This window comes from Pithys albifrons, chromosome 10, assembly GCF_047495875.1.
Source record: "Pithys albifrons albifrons isolate INPA30051 chromosome 10, PitAlb_v1, whole genome shotgun sequence".
In the NCBI taxonomy this organism is placed as follows: domain Eukaryota; kingdom Metazoa; phylum Chordata; class Aves; order Passeriformes; family Thamnophilidae; genus Pithys; species Pithys albifrons.
The window spans coordinates 8,912,332-8,928,470 of record NC_092467.1 but is presented as its reverse complement, the minus strand read 5'-3'; positions in this window follow the sequence as shown (position 1 = coordinate 8,928,470).

Genomic DNA, 16,139 nt, shown 5'->3' with positions numbered 1-16,139 from the left:
TGGGGAATCTGTCTCCTTGCCCTCCCCTCAGGAAGTTTCCCTCCTAAGCTCACACTCCAGGGACCTTGTCCAACTTCTGTTGCACCTGGTGGGATCCTTCTCATTTAAGTTGTAACAGCGTGGGCTCTTGTGAAGATGAGCAGCTCTGTAAGCTGACATTGTTCCTCTTCTACCAGGGGAACTTCTAATTAGGAAATGAGAAAACAAAGCAAAATGGGAAAGGTCCTTTCTAATCTGTCTTTTGGACTATCATAGGAATCTCACCAGTTAGCAAAACACAGTAAAATTAGGTTTGTGAGTAGTTTTCCTACCAGCCTAGTCCATGCCTCATCCCTGTCACACCGTAGTGACCAGATGTTCTAGGAGCTCTTGGACCTGTGAAGAGAGGCACCTTCTGTGCCTGTCAGTACAGGTAATGATGGAGCCATCCCAGCAGGCAGCTAAACTATCCTCGAGGTAGGACAGCAACTTCCAAATACATACACCAATTCACTGTCTTTGTGTTGGAGACTCCTTGGGTTTGCAGTGTGAACAAATCTTACATATTACTTCTTTGTAAAAATGTGTAGCCTTTTATTATTTCATCATAAAATTATGCAGGCTTACACTGTGTATAAAAGAAGAAATTCCATCTGCTGGGTTTCAGGTGCTCTACTCTTCCTGAGTCAGCTGTGGAACAGGCTTATTATAACAGAATTCTGTTAAAATGTCTTAATTACTATATGACCTGTTTTTAACCTCACATATGGAGGTACCTGCTGAAGTATGACTTACTGTGCCTCCAGACAGTGGAATTGAAACGGCTTCCAATGGGGGAATATGAAAGGAGAAGCTCATGGTTTCCCCCCATTCTGGTTTTCCTCTGTTTGGAATGTATTTAATAAGGTGAGCTTTATATTTCTTGTGCAGTTTCCTTCTCTCCTGCACCCCCATGACTGAAGATGGTGGGGATCCCTGATGTTTCTTCCCAGTTATTGTTTTTATAACTTCCTTTCTTTACCTTTGTGAGTATTCATATGGTGCCAGCATTGCAACAAGGGCTATGCAGCTGTCTCTGTATTCCTGCCTTTCTTGCAACCCCTTGTGGGATGTGCTGTGGAATTAGGCATAGCAAGAGGCACTGTCTGGGCAGATAGTGGTGGCTCTCTTAATGAGAAGACCCGTTTTAGGATTATGAAGAAGCTGGGAAAGACAACAACAGACAACTGCAGCAGGGCCTGGCAGGATGAGAGCAGTTGTACTTGTAGGTCATGTCTCTTAAGGTCTGGCAGCATGTGGTTAAGCAGGGAATGGGAGAGAGAAGATGAGAGATTTCTTTTTGTTGTCTTTCAACTGCTCTGTTTTTCTGTATTTAGCACACATAGCTGTTCATAGTGAGCCCTGGCTTAAAAATTAACCCCAGTGTCTTTCACATAAGTTCAACGTTGCTTTTAAAAACAGTAACTGTATGGGGTGAGATCGTCAAGCCACCCAAAATACAGACTGTGGGGTGTGGGAGGGAGATTTCCCAGATAATTGTTATGCTTCTGGTGTAAAATGAAAGCATTAAGTTTGTTTGCTAGAAACTTTGGGGCAGCTCTGAGGATTTCAGATGTGAAGAAAGCACACAGCCTCTGACAGCATCACAGGCGAGTTCTGAAACAAAATGCTAAGAATGGCACAAGAACTGCCTCTCTGCTGTTTACATGTGCTGGTCTGCGTGTTGTGAAGAGCCAAGTCATCTATTCCACACTGAAAAAGTGGGTTGCTCCGTACACCTGCTAGACAACAAAGGCTTGAATAAGGAAATCATGTCAGCTCCATTTCACAGATAGAAAACTGAAAGGCACAAGTTCTCGAAGCACTTTCCCACCAAGTGTGAGAGTTCTCGTGGGAAGTGGTGCTTCACAGGCTTCTCGGGTCATGGAGCTGGAAGGGATGTCTGGAGGCTGTTTGTTTTGTCCACCCCCTGCTGAAAGAAGGGTCAAGTTCAAAGTTAAAGCAGACTGTTTATTTGCAGAGATGAGAGAATTGTCACTTCCAGTGTGTGACCATGCTGACAGTGGATGTTTTCCTTGCATCTCATCATAATTTCTTGTGTTGTACCTGTTTCCCTTCAGCTTTTCCTGTGTGTCTCTATGGCTCCCCATAAGAAAGTGGCAGATAACAGTAATAACTCTCATTAGCTTCTCTCCAGCCCGAATAAACCTGGTGCTCTCAGTTTCTCCTTGCATGTTCTGTGCTCCAGCACAAACCATCTTTACAGCCTCCACTGAACTGAGAAGTGTTGTTGTCCTTATGCTGGGGAACCCACATTAGGCCCAGCTCTCCAGGAGACCTCATGAGCGCCAAGCAGAGGTGTATGATCCCTCCCCAGCCCTGCTGGCTGCACTCCCAGTCCTGCCAGCAACTGACTTTTGCTGCACACCTGCACTGCTGACTCCCAGCTTGCTTGTCCACCATGGTGATACCTCCTTTCCTGAAAATCTGTTTTCTTGCCTGTTGTCTCCAACCTGTTTGTTTGCAGGAGAGTCACTCCATGCCAGGGGTGGAACTGTGCACTCGCCACTGAACTTCCCGAGGTTCCCCTCAGCTTGTTTCTCCAACCTGCCTGGGTCCCACTGAAGAGCAGCTCTGCCCTTCAGTGTATGAACCACTCCTCCCAATTTGGCGTCACCTGCAGGCTCACTCTGTAAGCTCCATCCTGTCATCCAGGTCATTATCAAAGGTATTAAAGCATCAGAAGCCCCAGTAGTGACTCCTAAGTGGTGGTCCCAGTAGTGAGTGCCACTAGTAACCAGCAGCCAGCTGGATCTGAATTACTGGCCACTGCTCTTGGAGACCTGCCCTGAGAGCAGGGTGGTGGTACTGATACGTATCACTGTTAGGTTGTAACATATGTCTATCTTCACTGCAGTAGTCAGCCCTCTAACATGATTAACATTGCTGAACGTCAAAAGAGCATGGAAATTAGTTTGGAAGGGTCTGTCTTCTGTCCCAAGATCCACCAAGAACTGATGGGTCTGTGGTAAGCTGAGCTTGACCTAAACTCTTCATGACAGATATTAGCTGAAAAACTTTCAGAATTGTCTTGGGCAAACTGTTGTGCTTTTAGTGGTCTTCACCACTGGAGGCTTTTTCAACTGACCTGTGCCTCTTGCTGCAGGCCTGAAATTTGTTACATACATCCCAGAGAATGGGAAGACAGAACGGAAGGAATGGGACACCATCTGCCGTGTCCACAACAGTGGGATTTGTATCTTATGCTTTGAACCCAGAAGGAACTATGCAATGTACTGAAAGTTGCCACTTGGGAACTTTTATTGCTTCAGCTTCCATTTCTAGATTTGCAGTGTAAAACCACTAGCCACCTCATGAAGAGGGGAGAAAAGTGCTTGAGAGCTTCACTGGGCTTGCTTCATGTCCTGAGTTTGGGTGAAGGTGGCCGTTTGATCTCTGATGTGATGCAGGTGATCTGCATCCCTGGGAGTGTAGGAGGCAGAAAGAAAATCCTTTTTACACAGTTCCAGCTGCCAGCCCTGTCTTAAGCCAGACTAAGCCTTTCCAGCTGTCTGCCAAACAAGATCCTAAGGATGTGAATGTAGCCCTCCTCAACATCCCCAAATAGCCAAACTCTTGTTCCCAAGACTAGTGACCAGGAAGGATGTTTCTCATTGGTGCTTTACTGTGGAAACCTGAAGTTTGGCACTTGCTGTCACACATGGACTGTGCTTCCTTTTTCTGACCTTACCTGGTTAAATATCCCCTCCCACCCTTCCCCTTCTTTCTTGTGCAGCTGAGGTGGCTTTGGTTCTCAGCTCAGTTCTTCCTTCTTAGCAGAAAGCTGGAATTTGATTTGATGCCAAGAGTGGCTCCTCTGAGGCCCGGAAACTGTGCGCCAATGGTGTCTAAAACACGCAGATTCTGGTTTCCTGATACAGTAAAACTTAATCTAGTGAGTTTGTACTACCTTCCTCCTACCTGACCTCTAGGAAACTTTTAGCAAAGAGAGGAAAGTGAGGAGATAAGACAGCCTGCATTTAAGAAGAAACCACATGCACTGCATATGTGTCCTTGGTCCTGAATGCTCAAGCCCCAAAAAAGTGGGGTAGTGGAAACACTCCAGCTAAGTGAAAACAATACTGAGAAAGGAGACTTTGTGCTCCTGGTAGCCTATTGCTGCAGTCTTACATCACCAAAAAGGAGAAGGCTGAAGGAACCATGGTGGGCTTGTTTGCACAGCAGTGAGTTAACAAAGACCCAAGCACTAGTGTCTGTAGGAATCGACTTAAAAAATCTAGAATGGAAAAAGTACTGTCAGAAGTGGACTTGTGAAGAAAATGAAGAAACTACCTCTTATGCCTTCGCATAGTGTTGTTTAAATGTACAAAATTGTTTCTATTGTCTTTTTTGCAAAGTCACTGCTTCTTCTTCCCAAAATCCCTGGAGAGAACTGTTACTCACCCCTGAGGCATGTGTCTGGGGGTGTGGAAGGAAGTTACCAAAAGTGTTCTGATTGGATGTTATCTGCCCCTTTCTATTGGTTGTAAACCCCTTATTTCTACTGGCACAAAGCCAAGCTCCCTCTTCTTACCATTGGTAGATTTTGGCTCCCTCCAAGGTCCATATAAACCCTCACCTTGGAGCAATAAACTCTCTCCTCCCTCTCCTGTGGTCTCTGTGTGGTCCTTGTGGGCTCCCTGAGGACCACGTGGTCGGGGACAGCGGGGAGAACACCCCTCTAGGTAACAGGTTAAGTGTGGGACCTGGAGAGCCCCACTCAACTGTTGCAAATATCTCCCTGCCTCTGGTGTCCAGAGGCCTTTGTTCACACTGAGATCAGGGCACCTCAGCTGCATGTAGGGCTTTGCATCTTCTGTGGGGTTCTGTCAAGTGTCCTGGGCATCCCCACGCCAGTGGCTCCAGTGGGGTTGTGTAGCAATGACAGGGATATGGCACCTGTTTCTGCTGGATCAAGCGCAGCCTCCTGGCCACCGCTGATCTGTGGCTGCCTCAGCTCTGAGTTTGATTATGTTCTTAGGTCCAGATTAGATGATTAGGGGTTTTTTTCTAAATGAAAGAAAGCAGAGACAGCGTAGAGTTATAACTGGACAGAAAACTTGTGTAAGAATAATTTTTCACTAAGAAAAGTATCCAAGTGAATTTTCTTGTAGCATTTTTGATTCACTGCTTGCCAGGAAATCAGTTTGTGTTTCCAGATAACATCTGGCCAATGGGGGTTTTGTTACTGCAGACTGCCTTCAGTCTGAGGATGCTTGTGTGGAGTATTGGAGGCCTGGTCTTAGGCTTTTGTTCTGCCTGAGTGCCACTGAAGTGAGGATAAAATTTACTGCAGTGCAAGCTGCTCCTCGAGCCTTGACCTCCCTGTAGGGAGGTACAGTGTGTGGAAGTGTTCAAGACTGCCAGGGCAGTGAGTGTGTGTGGCCCTTTGTCAGTTCAGCTGTGCTTAGGAAACCATTCCCATTATATATTCCCTTTATACCCCTTACCCTCACCCTGTGGGGCAGCTGCTGGGAGCTGTGCCCTGGAGCAGGGCTGAATGCTTGGCTGGGAGGGCACATAGCAACTTGCTGTTCTTCATCTGCATCTGGTGCCTGAGTAAGCCATGGAGGAATCATCTCTGAAGACAGCTCCCTCAGAGAGATGGCAGACATCAGCTTAGGGCTGCCTCTCCAGGAGTGGGTTGGTTATCATTAAAAAGTATTGTTTCCATTTGAATTTCTCAAACCAGTCAGTGGGTTTGGTTGTGCCGTTGTTAATTAAAATTTCCCACAATCAGATATCTGCTTCTGTGCAATGACAGCCACTCCTAAAACTCCACTGCAATAAGAAGGATGAGCAGCTTTCATCTCACAGGAATGGCTGCTGGCCTTTCCATGGAGCAGCCAGTAACCTCTTTGAATCCTTTGAAGGTTTTTAGGCCATGTTTCAGAGTGCATCAGCAGTGCTCCCACCCGAGTCTTGGCAGATATATGTGGTCAAAGGCCCCTTGCCCTTCTCCTTCCTTAATCCATGCACAGCTGGTCAGCCCTCACATCCCAGGAGGTGATTTGGCTCTATCTGAGCAGTCTTCCCTGTCACTCCCTGAAGTTGTTACCCTGCCAGAAGTAATTACAGAAAAGCCTCCTTTTACTCTTTCAGTGAGGGCTGGACTGCAGCAGTGAAGGCTGTGGAGAACAGCCTCCCAGACACTTCTATTTATATCTTGCAGACAGATGCTCCAGATGTGTTTGGTAGAGCCAGCAGAAGGTGCTTGTCTGTGCAGTGTAGCCTTTTTCAGATGTTTGTTAATGTAATGCTGGTGGAAGCAGCTACTCTGGTTTTCCCTAGAGAAACATAAATATTCCATACTTTTTTTTCTGCTTGAAACTGTAATTTCTTCCTAAAATGCCATTTTGCCACCAGAAAGCAAGCACAAGACAGCTCGGCCTGCTTTTTTTTTGCCTTTGCCTCCAACCTCTCCAAAATATTCACCAGAAGTCTATTAAAAGTTATCAAATCTGTTTTTTAACTCTCAAATAATAACTCTATAATAAATGGCTTCTTTAAAAAGTAGTACTTTTAAAGTAATTTACTTTAAAAGTAATTCTTATGCACTCTCTGTGTTCCTTACTGACAGGAAAGGGGGGAGCAAGGACATGGCTTGGCTTCTGTGCCCTGGTAGTGCCTGGGGCAGGTGCAGCCCTGCAGTTCTACAGATGGCTGATGTCTCACACCAGAGGGTCGGTGCTGTAGGATCATTAGCAGATTTTCTCCTTTCTCACCTGTTGGAGATTCATCTTTATGAATTCCTCCTGCTCTGTAAAAGGTCTCAATTGGACTCCCCTGGCCTTCCCTGGAGTCTGTGAGCAGGGGATGAATTAGAGATGGGTTGGACCTCCATCCTAGGCAGTAGATGGCCACAGTGCGTGGTGGCCCCTCTTCTGCCAGGACATCTGTCAGGACAGGAGGGATGCAAGGTGTGTCTCTGTCCCTGAGTTAGGGATGAAGAGCAAAGCTTGCCTTTGTGTCCCCGCTGGGAGCCAGCCTGAGGGGGCAGCAGCTGCAGTTCAGAAAATTCTTGATAGTGCTGAAAAAAGGGGCCTGAAACCAGCTTGTACACACTGGTGCAGCAAGTCATAAATCATGTTAGCAGAGAGTCAAACAGCACGTCCTTGCCCCTAAGGCAGCAGGGCCCTGGGCAGCACATCCCAAGTGTGATCAGGCTGTCCAGAGTGGTGCTCCTGCTGGTGCCATGTGCCACACCACTGCCTGTGGCTACTGGCCCTTGCCAGCATGGCTGGGGTGCAAAACCATGTGTGGGGCAGCCTGTGCCTCCCTCCCCTTCCTCTCATTTATCTTGCCAAGGCATGGCTTCCTTCACACAGGGAGTGCTGTTGCGTGTCCCCCCGCCCCTGTGCTTGCACTGGCTCCCTTAGCCCACCGCTTCAGCTCTCGCAGTTTCACTCCTGCCGGCTGCGAAAGGCGGCGGCGCTGACGCAGTAACACTGAGCTTGTGCCGTACCGAGCACAGGCATCCTGTTTCCAAAACAGCTGGTGCCACGCTGTACTCTTCAGCATCCTTGTTCCCAGGGGAAAAATGTGGAGAGCTCAAGATCCGGGGCAAAAAGGGGTGGAGCAGAAAAGTGGGAATGTTCCTTCCCTCTTCTGTTTTTTTTTTGTTTGTTTTTTTTTTTGTGGTTTTTTTAGTTGTTGTTTTGTTTTTGTTTTGGTTTTTTTTGTTTTTTTTTTTTTTTTTGTTTTTAATTAGAAATGTTGAAAAAACCATTCTGGGAAGCAGACAGGAAGGAATGGTAGAACCTGGTCTCCAAGCCCCAGGCAATATTGAGAGCAGCATCTGCTCTGCCAGCTGGGTGCAGGCATCAATGTGTAGTTGTGCAGCAGCTCCAATGGTTTCCTAGCACTGTGACTCCTGCCCTCTGCAAAGGGTGTGGGAATGGTTGGGAAGCCCATCACTACTGACAAGACTCCATTCCCACACGGAAGAGCTCTCCTGCCTCTTCCTAAAGCTTCCCAACAAAACACACCCTGCAGGGCACGATTTAGGGTATTCTCTCAGATGAGACCCCTCCTTCCAGCCTCATGCAGCAGGCACAATCTCTGCCAGAGGGATGTGTGAGTGCCTGTTGAGGCAGCTGCACCCTCTGACCTCATGGTTTTGTAGGCTCCAGCTCCCCTTGCCTGGTTCGTAGTAATGGGGCTGTTTTGCGTTATTTCAGTCTTCAGGACACCCACGGGTGGAAAAAACCAAAAGAGGCAAAGACAAAGACCTGGTAGCACACACAGACACATTGCAAAACCACCTGAGCACAGCCCAGGCATTGCTTGACAGTTGTCAGTGGCAAATGTCCACTGTGCTCATGCTGGGAGGTGCCACTCTGAAGGCACTGTGCTTCACAGGCTGTTGCTCAGCCTGGCTGTTCCCTCCTGCATGGCGGGTGTTACGACTCATCCCAGCCTCCTATTTCCATCTCCCAGTGACTTGGCATGCAAGTACTGGATATATTTGCAGCTTTGGCATTGTAGAGAACAAGGCCATGCCCTGGATCCATCTAAACTGGCCTCCTCGAAATCAGTGATCAAGGGACTGCTGACCCCATTAAGGCTAAAGTTATACATTCACAGCCAAAAAATAAAGGAATAAAGTACACAAAAGGCTGAAAAGCATGGCTAATACAGAGCAGCCACAGCTGTCTGGAGATCACACTTTGAGATACTGATACCAAGTCCTGCAAGATACAAACCAAATTTTGCTATTTCTTTTTCAGTTGTTAACCAGTAGCTATAGATACATAGCCATGATTAAGCAATTGCATTGTAAACTCTGTGGGCTTGGCTGATCTTTTGTTTTAAGGAAGAGGGAAGACAATTCCAAGATGAATGGGCTGTCTGGACAACAGCCACCAGTCGTGAAGCCAGCAGGACTAAGCAGTAACTGGGGGAAAGGTAATCCTGGCAGTAGAAGATCACTATCACTGATGACCATCTACTCAAAATAGACCCCAGACTCAAATGGAGGGAAGAACTGTGCATGTGGACGAATTAGCCTGAGAAGTGAAAGATACAACGAGCAAATAGGGTGTTTGAGTACTAATTAATAAAGAAGCTAAGTAATCTGTAACCAATGAATGTGATGCCTTTACTTGTTAAAATGTATAAATACTTTGAAGTTCTGATGACCAGGGAACCGAGCCTTTTGTGGGTTACCACCCAGCTCCCTACTTTGAAGAAACTAAAATGAAAAATAGAAATATCTCACCTCAGTGGGGGCATTGGCACAGTGCACTGGGTAACAAGCCTGCGTTCAGAACAACACCACCAGGCTGGTGGTGGATCTGACTTGCACTTGATGACATCTACAGTGACCCCAAGGGAAAACTCCCAGGCTGGGGGCTGTTTAGGGCCCATTGAGATCAGCTCTGTCTCTCTCACTCCAGAGACGTATCAGCATTGCTGGCATCACCCTCTTTGTGCCTGCCTTGCCCTCATGTGCTGTGGTCACCCAAGGAGCCCTTTGGCCAGTGGCTGCTTCTTCACTCCGTGTGATGCCAGGTCTGAGTAGCCCAAGCCCACCTTGCTATCATGCCAGCTGAGCTTCCAAAGGATCCTTGTGCAGGCTTATCACCTGTGATGGGTCAGGGGCTGCTGAGGAGTGACTCTGACCGTGCAGCATACAGGGACATGCCCCATCTTGTAGAAATGATATAAAGGCATAAGCTGAGGAAGGAGCAGCCTCCCCAGTGAGTAAAGAGGCTCAGGAACTCCCTTAACATTTGGCCCTCACCCAAGCCCTCACTGGATCCTGGGAAAGCTATGATGGACAAGTGGAGCCACATCCCCCAGGTGCCACACTCCTGCTGGCTCAGCTGGCCACAATGAGGACAAGGAGGGAGCAGGGGTGATGTTGCAGCCAACCAGGCTGCCTAGAGGCCTGTGGTCATGTTCACCAGAGAGTAGGATGGGCATACCTGTCCTCCTGCAGGAGAGGGCACCCCAGGCACCAGAACCTCGTGTGGGATATCAAAGCAGCTGAGGAATGCACACGATGCAAATGAGCCATACCTCAGAGCTGGTGCTTAACCACAGCTGTGTGTCTGCCTGTGCTATGGGATAAGCCTATGAGTCTCTTTCTGAAGCTGCTTGATTGAGCTCAGAAGGGCTCATGGTTTACACCAGGGCTTTTGTCCCACCATCGGGACAGAGGTGTCTGGTCAGGCATGGAGCCAGCATTGTTGGAAGCATGTCCACATGGTCCTGAGGTATTGATGGAGACTGGAAGAGGAGCAAACAGACAACGGCTTCCATGGTCCCCTTTGTTGGCATCATGGCAAGGACACACACTTCTGCTTCCCTGAGCACTTCATTGGCTCTTGCTTTTGCTACTAGTAAGAAATGTAGCTTTTGCTACATGTGAGAAATGGAAGCACAGGCCTGACTGCCCAAATACTAGATTGTCCAGGCGATGGAGGGGTAGCTTGGCTCACTCACTGCTCTCATTCCTATTCCTGTAATTGTTTTTTGTTCTGATATTGAACTTGGGGTAAGCTCAAGGACCATTAGTCACAGCTTCTGCTTTCCGGGGTTTTGATAGTTTATTGGTAAATGTTTTCTGAAAATGGTAACCACAGGCGACAACATGGTCCCTCGCCAGAGGCTGAGATAAAGTGGCTTGGATGGCTTTGACTATCACAATTTTTTATAAGAACAAGATTTTCAGTTCTTGCAGAAACATGTCCTTGGTCTTGTGTTCGCCTCTCTGCTGAGCAGATGTCAGTGCTGTGGGGGCAGGCTCACCCCATGATTGGGCAGTGAGGGCACCATGTGTCCCATGGCTGTGATCCCCAGCATCCTCGGGCATGAGCATGCCCTAGCCATGGGTCTGTGTTTCCTGTTGCTGTCACAGGTAAGGAGCTGGACCTGCTTTTCAAACTGAAACTGGGGCAAGTAGAGAAGCACTAAGGATTTCTTTCAAAGAGCAGAGCATGGAGGCCTGTCTGGAGCATGTCTGAGGCATGTCTTGGCATGTCTAAGGCATGTCTTAGCATGTCTAAGGCATGTCTTGGTCATGCCTAAGGCACATTTGCTCCCCTGGCAGGGTAACAGTGCTGCCTGCCACCTTGTGCTGCCTGCCACAGTGGGGCAGGAGCAGGCTGCCTCACCTTGTTTAAAGTCTGGAGAAACCCAGGGGCTGAGCAAGCAGGAAGAAGTGCCCCTGCTGTCAGCCCCACAGGAATAGGCTCTGGGCAGTGCCCATGCCTTTCAGAGGGTTCAGAGGCAGTTGGGGCTCTGAGAGGCAGTAGCTGTCCTCCTGTGGCACAGATGGGGGTTCCTAAAACCCCCTTTTTTTGCATTGCTCAGCTGGGAGATGGGGCTCAGGCTGTCCCTCTGGAGCAGGTGTGTTGTGTGTTCCCTGAGCTACAGCTGTCCTTGCTCACAGCAGTGGTCCCATGGGTTGTTGCAGCTGGGAAGTGCCTTGCAGCTGCATTGGCTCAAAAAAACCCACGGGCAGTGGTAGCAACCCCATTTGGCATCCCTGCCAAATCCAGAGCTGCCAGGGCCGGGGAGGCAGCAGGGAGCTGAGCCTGAGCCAGGCACACACCACAGCTGGCCACGAAGGGAGAAGAGAGGGAGGGAGCAGCATCACTGACCAGATGGCGAAGTACTGCATTACACAGGCTGAGCATAACTGCCAAGAAGTCTCTTGGATGCTGATGACACATTACATCTCCTCACAGCCCCTGTGGCCAAGGTCTTCTCTCCACTGTGGGCACAGTGGGATCATCACCAGCTCTTGCAAACAAATGTCTGTGGTACCGTGGGCCACATGTGGGACCAACCCATAGTGTGCAGCTACATCAGGCTCTGTGTGTCATTGCACAGGTCTTTTGGAAATCCCCTGGTACCTTGGCTAACCCATGGTGGCTGTGTGAGGCTGGTGGAGGCTGAGGCTGGGGGATAAGGGAATCAAGAATGACTGGGGCTGCCACCACAGCTTGCTCTGTCAGGGAAATTCCTTGGCAGTTTATCAACATCTTTACACTCCCTAATTTGTGGTTTCCCGCTCATTTTAGAAGTGATTTTTTGATTAAAAGCACATCATCTAAAGTCGAATATCTTCCTGGGATCACCAGGCAGAAACCCATTGCTCTTCAAGCACAGAGGCTGTTGTGTGTCCTTGGCATGTTCCAGCACCCACTGGCCCCCAGCTAAGAGCTTGCCTGGGAAGGAGTCTGGGAGGTCTCACTTGGCACAAGGATGCTGCTTTTCCTCTAATTGGGCTGGGCCCAGTCAATGTTCATGGAATAACAGGGAGGATTCAGCAATGTCTGGTTAAATGAGGTCTTGATCTTTATGTGCCTCCTGCTGTAGTGTTTTTCACAAAATCACAGGATTGTTTAGGTTGGAAAAGACCTCTGAGAGTCACCCTATGACTGAACACCACCATGTTGACTAGACCATGGTACTAAGTGCCACATCTAGTCTTAAACACCTCTGGTAACACTGACTCCACCAGCTCCCTGGGCAGTCCATTCCAATATCTAATCATCCTTTCCTCCTAATGTCCAGCCTAAACCTCCTTGGGCTCAGTTGAAGACTATGTCTTCGTGTCCTGCTGCTAGTAGCCTGGGAGTGGAGCTCGACTCCCACTTGGCTACAACCTCCTATCAGGTACTTCTATAGGGTGATAAGGTCACCCCTGAGCTTCTTTTCCTCCAGGCTGAACACTGTTCTCTGGGAGACACCAATACTGACTGTACACCAACTGGATGCAGTATCATTCACCAGCATGCACTGGGCCCAGCCATTCAGCCAGTTCTTAACCCAGACAAGAGGGCACCTGTCCAAGCCATGGTCTGCCAGCTTTGCCAGGAATATACCATGGGAGATGGTTCGCTGAAATCCAGGTAGGCACATCCACAGTCTTTCCTTCATCCACTAGGTGGGTCACATGGTCATAAAATGAAATCAGGTTTGTCAGGCAGAACCAGCCTTTTCCAAAGCAGTGCTGACTGGATCTGATCCCTTGGTCATCCTGTATGTGCCGTGTGATCACACTTGGGATAATCTGCTCCATAACCTTGCCAGGCATGGAGGTCAGGCTGATAGACCTGTAGTGCCTCAAATCTTCCTTCCAGCCATCCTTGTGGATGGCTGTCACATTGGTCAATGTCCAGTCATCTGGGATACTCCCAGTTAGTCAAGACGGATGATAAATGATGAAATGATAAATGATGGTAAATGACAGTCAGCACCTTAGCAGGCTCTTCCGCCACTTTCCTCAATGTCCTGGGATGAAACCCATCCAGAGTCACAGACTATTCTGAGTTGGAAGGGACCCACAAGGATAATCAAGTCCAGCTCTTCAGTCAATGGTCCATACAGGGGATTGAACCCATGACCTTGGCATTATTACAACGCCAGTCTCACTGGGCACTTGGGTTCAGATTCATCTCAGTGATTCACAGAACTGCAGAGCTCAGGAGGTTCATCACGGCAGCACCTGGCTGAGGCCACCTCCTGACAGTCCCTAGGACATCACATGCAGTGAGAAATGCTGCTCCAAAGCCTGATGAAGTTACAATGTAAATGCCTGCAAAATACTGGGAAATTCCTCCTGACCCACTCTCCCAGCCCATCTCTGGAGCACAAAGTAATGTACAGCCCACCAGGACCTCGCTGCATCTGTGTGCCAAGAGCTGGAAGTGACAGTGGGGATGACTGGGGGAAAAGGGGATGAAAAAGGGATACTGTGGTCAGCTAAAAGCTTCTCTGAGGGCCCTGCATGCATGAATATGGTCCACAGCAGGCATCGCCTGGCAGGTGCAGGACAGCAGTTGCCATCCCATTGCCACCTCTCTGTGCGCTCATTTCCTGCAGTTTATCTTTTCTTGGGCAAGTTGTATGCTGAAAATCAGAGAGTCATAGAATCAGCTGGGTTAGAAGAGACCTCTGAGATTATCAAGTCCAACTCTTGATCCAACCCCACTTTGATTACTAGATCATGGCATTAAGTTTAGCTTGGTGTGCTGGTTTGAAGGTGAACCAGCAGGGGAAATGAACTCACCACGAGAGAGATTATAAGTCAGAGCTAAAATTTAATAATAATATTACAATAACAACACTGATACACAAGGGAAATTGCTTTCAACTCACAATACCCCAGCAGTATAACCCAGTGTCCTGGGGCACAAACCCAAGGGGGTTTGTTTGCCCTTCTGCTGAGACCCCTGTGGCTCCCCCAAGTCCAGAGCAAAAGGAAAAGAAAAACCTGTTGGTGCAGGCGAGGGCTGTGGTCTGGGCGAGAGCGGTGATCTCCTGCTGTTGAGGTCCTGCTGCTGCTCTGGATCCGACGAGAAGGTCCTGAGGTCTTCTTACCCACCACTTATGTACCCTCAGGGAGCACTCAGTCCCTCCCCCTGGGCGGGGACTCACACAATGGGTGATTAACTCTGGGAGCCAGGGGTTGTTGAGCTGTTGATGGCCCATTAGCAGCTCCGCCCCCCTCAGGCTGGGTGTGAAGTGATAATGGCTCCCTGGGCAGCTGCTGCTAATGGCCCATTGTCCTTGGGGAATGAATAGAGGGGGTGGAATACACAGGTTTGATCACCACCACACAGGGTTAGCTGGTCCCTCCAGCTGAACTAGGACACTTGGAAAAGACCTTTAAGGTCATAAAGTCCAGAGATGAACACATTAACTTGGCATTGTCTCAGACAAATTTCACATCCAGTAACTCAAACTAATTATTATTGCGGGAACTCACAGGAAACCTAGGAAATGCAAATTTATTTCTCCCGCAATCAGCACCAACTGGCCACATGGTCTGATGCTGACTGATGGCATATGTAAGCTCCAGAGACCAGTGAAATGCTGCTCATTTAGGGGCCTAAATCATTAGTGCAGAGATCTGCTGCAAGTAACCTGGCTTCCTGAATAGTAGCTCATGTATTTGTTAGCTTTCCAGTAGTTTGAAATCCAATTTACTAACTTTATTCTCTCCATTCCTCCCATATGGCTTCTCAGAGCAAATCACACCTCATTTACAAGGCAGGCTCCAGATGTCGAGTTAAGCTGAGAACACTTTTGCTGGGGCTGATCTGAAGCCAGGGGAAGGCGCAGCCAAACCACCAGCCCAGGGAATCATCCAGCTCTCCCAGGGCCAAGGTTTCGCAAGATGGCAATGCTTGCAGCAGTTAGCAGTGATTAAGTTTGCTTAAAATCATCTGACAGATCGCACATTGCCAAGAGACTCTTTGAACTCAGAAGGTGTCAGCTTGAAAAGAGGTCAAAGAGAAGCATAAAAATCTGGACTGGTGGGGAGGAGAGGGGATAGGCAGTGGTAGGAGCCGGCCCGGCAGTGCCACACTATCAGCTTGTGGTGAGATGGAGTGGATGCAGCTCGCAAGGCTCACTCCAGTGGTTCCTCTGCCACAGCTGTCTGTTTTGCTTTTGGAGGCATCACTGGGTTATCTCTCCAGGGAAATTTCTCCCTGTCAGCATGGAGAAACTGCTTGTTGTGGAAACCAGCTTGTTATCAGCTCTCATCAAACTCAGCATAGAGACAGAAGGACTGGTATTCCTTGCAGAGGCAAGAACTCAAAAATAAGACCTGCCCAAGCAATTTGTGATTTGGGGCACACCAGCTGCCTGTGGTGCCAGAGAGCTGCAGCTGAGGTGCTCTTGTCTCTCTGATCCTCCAAGTCAGCCCTAGCTGTACGCAGACACAGGACTGTCTCAGCTCTTTGGCTCCTTTCTGTAACATCAGAGCAGTGCTGGGATTTCTAGTCAGGCTTTGAAGCTGACCTCAAGCAGCCCCTGCAGAGAGGGCAGAATGGAGAATGGCACTCCGGGGACAAGGTTGTGCCCCTGCTCTGCAGACAGTGCTCCTCTCAAGGACCTGGTGTCCAGCACAAAGAAATCCTTTGCCCCAGAAGTCTGTCAGTCTCTGACAGGTGGGGCTTTGGTTTTTCATCTTTAGATTTGTCCAGCAGAATTACAAAAGTCTTGGGGATGTAAGCACTGGATTGCTTTGACCTTGGGAAACTCACATCCTTAAGTATAGGATTTTTACCCTATACTTGACTACATACATACTGTGTTATTGAAAGCCTACAAAGGGCTCTTCATGAGGTAGGGAA